This window comes from Leptidea sinapis, chromosome 2, assembly GCF_905404315.1.
Source record: "Leptidea sinapis chromosome 2, ilLepSina1.1, whole genome shotgun sequence".
Taxonomy (NCBI): domain Eukaryota; kingdom Metazoa; phylum Arthropoda; class Insecta; order Lepidoptera; family Pieridae; genus Leptidea; species Leptidea sinapis.
The window spans coordinates 26,699,137-26,709,803 of NC_066266.1; positions in this window are offsets into that span (position 1 = coordinate 26,699,137).

A 10,667-nucleotide genomic window follows, 5' to 3' on the forward strand; every position below is an offset into this window, starting at 1 on the left:
GTCACATCCGCTACCTCGGATCTCCAAATAGATTGTATTGGTTATTGACACTCATGAAAACAATAATTGCCCCGTCTAGACATGTTCGTGGGATGACTGCAGGGAAAATTCAAATCTTCCCGTCAAAATTTCAAATACAATATTTCGACGAAAATTAAAAAAACATACTGAAAAAATATTTCCTAGAAAAACATTCAATAAAATGTTGTTTAAAAACATTACATAACAGTCGTCATGTAGACTATAATATTACATTATACACTGTATAGCTATCATACATACACTACACATTAAAATCTTACGCTTTTTACTTTTTTACGCTCTGCAACGCCCCATAAGGAAGTTCGTTCCAAAACTCCTTTTTTAAAGTCGGTTAGTAAAAATAACCTGACAACCCTATTGCTTCAATGGAGTGTACGCACATATAGGTAAGTATTTTATCAACAAGGCTTAGTTTCTTTACTGATACATATGTCTACTGTGCCTCAACGAAGATTTTTTTAAAGATATTATACATTGTCATTTTATAAGATTTTATTTACTGTTTCATGCAGAACGCTGGATACAGGACGTTATTACCAGCTTGTCCAACTACGCGAGGAGGCACACAAATTTATAATATTTTTGGAAATATTTCATGTCAAACTGGAATATATTATATTAGCTTGTTTAGCTATCACAAGCTTAAATGAGCTCGCATATAGTTAGATCGAATAGAATCCTATCATTTAGGTACCAAATTATATTACTTACTTATGTTTTCTTATCAATAACTTAATTAAAAAAATACACTATAAATAAAACATCGATCAAAGTAACAACGAACTACAAAAACTTATATATTATGTTACTTGCTGCTACGGTACCCTTCATGGGCGAGTCCGACTCGTACTTCACCGCTTCTTTTGTTATTGTATTAGTTAGTTACATCCATTCTCAGTAATAACCACAATATATTCATTCAGATAATTATTATAATCGGAAATAAAGAAATCTATAAAGAAAACCGAAAAGCAATGTAAAATCTAAATTTTCATGGTTTTAGGCTACCTGTCATCCATAGCTATCGTTCTTCACGATATTTATCTGTCTTACAAGAACGTGAAACAGAGTTTCAAATAGTATTTTTTCAGAGTCGATTCCTTTTTTCCGTTACCGTTTCTTGGGATCTATATTGCGAGAAGCGTGGCACCTTTCGTAGACCTACCCAAAGCTACATAAAAATATATCTATTTAATATATGACAATAAAAAGCAATGAAATATAATAGTTTACTTGATTTCACCTAGAAAAATCCTACTGTGTGTGAAGAAGACGCTAAAAAGTGAAAAAAAAATTGGTTTAAAAAATTTACTTCTAAATCTAAACTGTGTGAAATAACATAATAAAGATTTAACTTAATACACCTCTTATGCAAACCCAATACCTTTAATGTTAGTACTATTATTTGTATGTGCTACCTATTGATAGGTTTGAAGTAAGTGACAAGCCCTAGACAAAATAAAAGTTCATAAACTGATATTCTCGATAATTCATTCTAAATATATCTCCATTCTCAATAGCAAAATCTTATATTGTCTATGAAAATTGGCTCTGTTTCTGTTATTCAAGGCGACCTGGCGCAACTCTCTAATAAACTTGAAAATATATGAAATGCGTACTAAAAATAATGGCGGCGTAAGCTATCTCGCTCTAACTTAAATTCCACTCTTTTGTTTATTTTGGATTGAGTGTCATGTGACATGTCATTCATTCAAATTAAAATTGACTGTTAACAATTTTCGGTACAAATTGTCCTTTTCCCTTACTTTATTCGTGTATTATTCAGGGGAATTTGCTTAATTATTTGTAGAATAAATGCGTAAGACATTTCTAAGCTATGCAGTGTAATAAAAAACTTGTAAAGTATTTGGCTTAAAATCAGGCCGGTCAGATGGGAGTAAGAGAACTTTCATGGCTAAATTCCCTTTGGATATATGTGGAAAGGTAAGCACTAAAAAACAAATAAGGAATGCTCAAAGCGAGTAAATGTGATCGAGAATTGATTTAATTCATCTAGAGTAAAAATATATTATATCAAACTGTACAACTTGATACTTTTTTATCGATTGTCGATATTTTATTTTTAATTATTATTCATTTTATTTCATTTTTATGGTCTTTCAAATCCTTTTTACTATATTATATTGTGCATTATTTAAAGCCTAAAAATTAGGGTTAACTAATTTCTGTTAATTTGTATTCTGTTCTAATTTCAAATTCAAGACGACGCGACGCCTACGACTTGAAAATCATTTATTGCAACATCTGAAAAACGAAAACCAAACGAAACTATTACACAACGCAAAAGAAAACTATTAAAAAAAGATTGATTAAGTAAATTGTGTTTTTCTTTGATATAACTAAAACGTATCCCTAGTTTAATATAGACTTGGCTTAGGACCGTCTTAATTTCAACAAAGGGAACCTTAATATTAGATCACATTCAATGTCACTGTTGATTTAAGAATATACATACTTGTATATAGTAAATTATCTATAAAAATCATGGATTGATTACAACTCTTACATTGGTTTACTATATTTGCAGCTCTGCTATTACGTCACTAGGTATATAGGTATTATGTTGGAATCAAGATTTAGGGTATGTTCCGATATGCACTGCGACCACTGTACAGTGTGACATCAATTTAGTATACTGTGAAGCCGTTTCTCTATAGCCTATTGGTTACTATTTAAAACGGAACGCAATGCCGTATACCGTCAGTCGCATTTTTTGACGCAGCGTTCAAATGAGTGTATTTTTTTCTAGTTCATTAAAAAAAACTGTAGTACTGTCCAATTAAAAATATTTGGGACTAAACTGTAGGTATTCTTTATAAAACGTTAGGCACTCGAGTTGTTTTTACTGATCACGTGTTCAAAGTACTGCGAGTACCTTACCTCGGAAACGCCAGTGCTCACAGAAGAAAATGGCGGCGATTTATGACGTCATATATATCCCTAGGGTACCTACTGCGGCAGTATACTGACAGTCCATAACGGAACGAATTTTTCTACAGTAATAGCACTGTGCAGTGCTCGCAGTGCATATCGCAAAGAGTATAATAATATATAGGGAAAAGAGAGCTCTCTCTACGCATTATGAACTGTCTATTTGAAAGCTGGCGCCATCTGGAGATTGGCCCCGAAAATAACAATATATAAGTTCGAAATTTTAAAATTAATTTTTAATGTTCTGACGCAATTAAATAACTAAGTCTAATTTTTAATGTAGGTATTGCAATTTCTTACCATGTTGAAATTGCGCGTAGAGTTAGTTATTTAATTTTGTCACAACATAGAACATAAAGGATAGATTTAGTAGCGTAAATATGCAAAATGGAACACGAGAGCTACATACATGTGCAAACGCTAGGCGTAGCCGCCATTTAATGACCGCCTACTGGTGTAACACAAATAAAGAAAAGTTGAAAGGTTTCAAAGCGAGTGACAGCTGCCAAAGCTTTCATTTTCGGGCCAACTAACAGAATGCACTACAGTCTTCTGAAAACGTCACTTTAAAGCCCGGTACACACGCAGCGACTTTATCGACGATGACTCGCTAGGGACTTATGACTTTTGTGTCTATATTATAGCGATTTATCAGTATTCGTTTCGCAGTAGAAGGCAGTTGACGCAAAGAGTATAATAATATATAGGGGAAAGTAGATGTGTATACCGGTGTCTGTTATTAACTTTTTTTATTTGTGAACGTTTCTTTGTAATGTCCGAAGAAAGGCGTCGAATGTTACTAGCGCTAGCAGCCGTTTGCTTATATGACAAAGAGAGAGAAAAGAAAAATAGAAGATGTTGGGCGAAAAAATGGTTACTTCAAAGACCAAGATATTCGCATATAAATTTAATGGCCGAGCTAGCACTACAAGAACCGAACGATCTTAGAAACTATTTACGAATGGACTCTTGTACATATCAACAGTTGTTGTCTTTGTTGGAGCCAATGCTAACAAAACAAGATACGTGCATGAGAAAAGCGATAATAGCTCACGAACGATTATCAGCTACATTGCGATTTCTAGCAACCGGACGATCTTATGAGATCTATTTACAATACAGCGTTGCAATATCTAAGCAATCTCTAAGCAAGATAATTCCAGAAACATGTGATGCGATCATAGCTACATTACAGGAAGAATATTTAAAGGTAGGTTTAAAGGTGCTTTTTAGTAAAACTAAACTTTTCTGTTACGTATTTACTATGTGCTAACAGTTATGGTTGAAAATTATTAAATACATCGTAAGCTTTTGAGATGTTTAAGAATTGAGCTATTGGGTTTCTGCAACTTCTAGTGACTGATTGTTCGTCTCCTGAGGAACATGAACTAATTGACCACTCACGGGATCTATCAAAAGGCTTTGTGAAAAAGTATCATCCGTATCAGTATGAGCACTTTGAACATTTTCATTTTGAGAAAGCAATTGTATATTAACATTTTGATTACATCAATACGACTTTGACGAGAGAGGGAATTCATTCGTGCTTCAAACAAAACGTCGTTACTTAATTTCTCCGCAAAAATTTATTGATGATTTGGTAAACTCTTTAAAATACCAGCCCATGATTTTGCTGTATGTTCCCAGCGGTCTGTTGGAATAGGTTCGCTGAGATGAGCATTGATTTTACTAAGAATATCTTCTCTTGATCTCTTCTTTAAATTACTATCACGAGATGCCGTAGTAAACACTGTTGAGGGTGCTGGTGATTGCGTTGACTCCGAAAATATATCAGAATCTACATCTTCATTTCTATTTATTCCTAATTCCTCATCGACAGGTCGCTGAAATAAAATTTAAATCTAAATACCTATTTTTGTTCCCTGAAACTGAAGAAGAATGGTTAGACATAGCAAAGACATTTGAAGAAAGGTGGCAGTTTCCTCATCCTTAGGAGCTATAGACGGGAAACATGTAAAAATTGTGCCCCAGCAAATAGTGGATCATACTACTTTAACTATAAAAAGGATTTCAGCGTTGTTTTATTAGCAATAGCATTTGCTATTACGGTAAATACGGTAGTACATAGTAGTACATAGTATACAGTAGTGCATTTGCAAATTACGAATTTATAATGGTAGATATAGGAATTAATGGCCGAATATCTGATGGTGGAGTTATTAATACAAGCATATTTTATCAGAAACTAAACACAGGATCCTTAAATATTCCTAGGGCAGCAAGGATAATGAATAGTGAAACTGTTTTGCCATACGTCTTCGTGGGGGACGATGCATTTTCTTTACGCCCAGATTTGATGAAACCTTACCCAGGTCCATACTTAAGTCAAAGAATAAAGAATATTCAATTATAGACTATCAAAAGCCCGTCGCATTATTGAAAACGTTTTTGGTATTTTAGTCAATATCGATTCCGAATATTCAAAACTTCAATCAATTTAGATATGAAAACCATTGACAAAATAGTAATGGCAGCATGTATATTGCATAACTTTTTACGTCGAAATTGTAATCAATATATCGGAGTGGGTGTGGAATGTGGATATTGAAAATTTAGAAGATGGCAACATAAGCACAGGTTACAGAGCCAACAACGAATTGTTAGATTTACAAATAACGAATCAAGGTCAAAGTCAAACCATGGCTAGATATGTTCGAGATCAATATATGAAATATTTCATGATCAATATATGAAATGAGGGCAGTGTTTTGTGGCAAAACCGTTTTACTAATTTAAATACCTTTACATAATGTTATTTGATAACAATATGAATAAACAAGTATAGTATACGAGTCCTAAGGCATAAATTGTATTTTTATTTCGCATCTTACCCGATCTTTGTTTCCTATTTAAATGTTAGTTATTGAACTTCTAGTCGTCTCTTGATCTTTCAAGAAGTTGAGTAAATCATAATAAAAGGCATAAAAGGCATCTCGATCAGCGTTTGGCTCCACCTCCTTAAATTTTTCCACTAATATCTCATAGCTTTGTGACTTTAAATCTCTGTTTGAGTAATCTTTACTCTTAACCATCCATAATGAAGGTAATTACCGGTATAATTCTATAAATTCAGTTACAAAAGCCCGAGAATATTTACGTAGGTCCGCTATTTTAAAATCGCTCAAGCACGGCGTACAGTGTACACGTCCACACAGCAACGATGTCGCTGGCGACTGTCGACTTTTCAGATTTACAGCGATTCGATCGCCGCATTGACAGCGACTATAAATCGCTGCTGATATTCACGTCCACACACAGATTTTGACTTCGCCAGCGAGTCGCTATCGATTAAAGTCGCTGCCGTGTGGACCCTACTTAAGGCGTCTGTCCCACCCCTGGCATATCATAACGTATACCCTTTTTACGCGTTTCATACAAGCGACATTTCTCATCATTTTGTATGGCACTCCTGTCTCTTGAACGTAGTGTTTAAAATTTAAATTATCTTTGATTCAAAGAAGATGTAAGTACTTCGTGTTATTTTATTATTAATATTAAATAATAGCTTTTCTTATTGCAATTCAGTTCGTGTATGTTCCTGATATAGTGAAAACAAATCTTAAATGTGTGATTGTCCGAAAATAAGTGAATTTAAATCAAGGTCGTGTTTGTTTACTATAAGACAAGTAAGGAAAAATAGACTATAGTATTGCTTTAAAATAGTTAATCAATTATGTAGCAGGGAGCACCTTTAGTTATATACTAGAGTCTAATATGTTTCATGTATCCTAAATGCTTCAGATTTTCAAGCCACTAATGAGTGCGTATCTGGTTTTCAATATGCAAGCAGTACATGTATACCCTGATACATGTAATAAAATTAAGCAATAATAATCTATCAAGCCTAGATATTTCACATATTTAGTATTTTTTTTATTGTTATCTTAAAAAAATACCAAATTTACTTTAGAGTAATTATACCATTCTCTCAATTTAGAGATCAGTATGGCATTTCATTGTATACCAGTAACTTTTCATAAAATCTATCTTAATACAAGTGTACTATGTATCTCCATCATCAAATTGAATGAACAGTAAAACAAAAAGTGGGGTACTTTTTGGTGGGCTGTCGAACTATTGATTGTCTGGAAACTAAAAAACACTAACAATCAAAATCTGTAGAGCAGGCTTTGTCAAGGTCTGATTATAGAAAAGATCACACTGCCAATTAGAGGTGGGTGATACAAAACATATTTAGTTACATACAAAACATGACTCGTTCAAAATGTATGCATTAAAATATCTGATATTCTAATTTGTGTACTACACACACCACAGAAAATCCGCTAACTGACTTGTTCTTCGAATCTTCAAAATCTATGATGTATTACAATAGCTGATATTTCTATTATCTTCTATTCACGTATTGCACCACTGAATACAACTGAATACACAAACATGATATTAGAGTAGCTATGATGACCACTCACTACATGCAACGACGAGTATGCTGCATGACCGATATAAACTATCTAAATAAAGCATGCCAATAGGTACATATGTGACACCAACTGAAATCTCCACTATGATGACAACCCTAAAGACTTTAATGCAATGCCGGGCAGGGAGCTATGCGAATTATTGTTAAAAACTTGGTCTTTAGTAAATATGAAACTGTTACTTTTAAGATGAATGTTTTGGTATTGCATGAGCACTAATTAAAACAACCTACAAGGAATAGTAATTGAAAATAAATGATTTGTTTACATTAATGTTGCAAAAGAAAAGTGAGAATTGATTGGTTAATTAATTAATTGTTTGTGCTATGAGTATTTGAAAAATAAAGTAAAGTTTGCCAATAAAAAAGTGATTCCAGCTACAAATTGTGAACATGCATTTTTTGTAATGCCAATGTAAGCCCCGTGGACCACTTATTCCTTTCTTTGCCCTTTTCAAATTTAAATCCGTTGCTTAAATGCTACAATGAAAGCATCTGAACTATAGCAACCTCATTGTACAGCCTAAAGAAAACTTCAGTATAGGTAGAACTTGCTACACACACTCCGTTTCTTGCTACTACTTCTCATTAGCTCAGCCCTCTATGAAGTAGCGATAGATTCAATTCTATTCTATTCTTTCTAGTGGCTTCTGTGGAAGGGGCACCACAACTCGCCAATGTCATTTTTCAGTAGACAACCAAGCTTAGAGTGTGTCATTTGATTGGTGTTAACGAATTTACCAGTGATTATAGTAATGACCGGTGCCCAGAATCAAAACAGATTTATTTTCTTGTTATACCTGAAACAAATACACATGTTGTTAGATTATAATGGATACATGAATAAAGTGATTTTGATTTGATTTACATTTACAGATATAAACTTAATATTATTTACAATTCTTATATGCAGATAAGCGAAATGCACAGCATTGATTAATAATAATTTAAAATAAGTGTTTTATAGCTAAGTACAAATGAAAGTAAATGTGAAAATTAATTTAAGTTACTAGATGTATAGTTATAGTTAAAATTAAAAGTATGTTAGTATTAAATTTTTAAGTGAGCCAAGAGAGTCATTCAATATATCTACATTTGAGTGTTTTCTAACAAGCATGTTATATTGTTCACCAGCTCTGATAATTGGGGAGTTCAGTCCTAAATTTGATTATATAATAACGAAGTGTCACTCAGAATTTTTGGGTTTTTCAAGAATCCGGAGCGGCACTGCAGCGTAATGGGCGTGGCTTATCAATTACGCCTCTTCCCTTATTTTTATTTAAAAAAATCACCATCTACACTGTTTTAAAACAAGCAATGTTCTCTTTGTTCTGCACAAGATGGCTTGTCGCGCTATATATAACCTAGGTCATAAAAACATTTGATAAACCAACACGTTCCGCGCGCCCACAGAAGCCACTTACTGAGCTGTTTTGGCGCCAAAACTGGCACCGCCACTTGAAAAGTGATACCCACGTAATACTCAAGGTATCATTATGTGATTTACGTTACGGGTTGCTAGATAAACAAGCTTAGTTACTGTAAAGAAAAAACGTGATTTATGATAGATTCGTGTTGTGAATGACGCCTGTCTTTCAGAGTTTTACGAGAAATTGTGCTTTTTTCTAAACGCGTCAAAATAAAAATATTGCAATTCTTTGCATTATTTTTACTTTAGTCGACACGTTATAATATGATCTTGTGATTCCTTTAAAATTTATTTTTCATTTTCTAACTTTCTTAATATAATGTTCCCGTTGTATGCAAAAATAATGGAGCTGGCGGCGGCTATATAAATAAATACTAATATATTGTGTCTTCAAAAGCTTTGCGCTTTGTTTATGGCTGTTGGAACCAAGAGCTATTAATAATACACCCGGTAAAAATTCTGTCTGGTAGTTTTGTCTAGGGATACGTAGATATTGGCAGCTTTTGACAGCCGTCTTGCCGGTAGCATATAGCACCATAGAAGCGCTTGCCGTGTACGCTTGTACACATGGAGGTAAACTTAAGGAAATAATCATTTTAACTGTTGCATCTTAGCGATGGCGCATAGCGAATTTGCTAGAAGCTGATAAACATAATGTTAACTAGGACCAAATATAAACTTGTTATGAATACTAATCAGTTAAGTCGAGTTAATAAGTTTTTTTTATGGAATAGAAGGACAAACGAGCGTACGGGTCGCCTGGTGTTAAGTGATCACCGCCGCCCTCATTCTCTTGCGACACCAGAGGTTCACAGGAGCGTTGCCGGCCTTTAAGGAACTTCTTTCTGTACTTCCTTAACTTTTTCAGCTCATCATTAAAAAACGCGATCGAAGCTTCAAGACACGATACCGTTTTCTGGATATCTAATAATTCACTAATCGGTAACACTGTGTAGATGTTTTTATTTATAATATATTTACTATTTGTCTCGTTAACAAATTAATTATCACTTGCTATTATATTATATTATTTGATATCGCTCCAAAAGTAATTAACACACTGCTTTGTAGTTAACGTAATGTTGATATCGGTTGAATGAGCGATTTCGTTTTGCGAGTGAACTGGTATCAAATGTACTGCCTCTGGACAAAGTACAAACAGTCACAGTGTAGGTATGCGCGGCGAAATAGGCTTAAGCGCAGTGCATATCGCGTCGCCTACGCGTTTTATGAAGTGACTTATCACAGGAATATATTATGATTATTATTAGGAACAACTTACAGATTTTAAGTTTAATCACAATATGTATCACTATTATTATATCTTTAAGGATTTTAATACACCAAAATACACACTTTAAACCGTATTCGACTTCGAAATATAACTTATTATCTTGGTATTTAAAATACAATGACGGAGCAAAACGAGTAACCAGCTGTCCGTTTGAGTGCGTGCGAACTACCTCACCTTACCTGACTACTTACGTACTTATGTACCTTATTTTGGAGATGCGACATGGGTATGTCGTATCCTCCTGGAAACACCGCACAAGGAAGTTCATGCCACAGCTTTGTAGTACGTGGAAGAAAGCTCCTTGGAGGTTCGCTCTGTGGATGAACGCCACAAATCCAGATGGTGGGGATGATATCCTAACTTGTGGCGTATCGTGTGAAGGTAGAATTCGGCAGGTATCAGGTCAAACAGCTCGTCGGTACTCTCCCCGTGATAAATGCGGTAGAAGACACACAAGCGATGTCTCTAGGCAACGCCAAGTGATCCAGCCG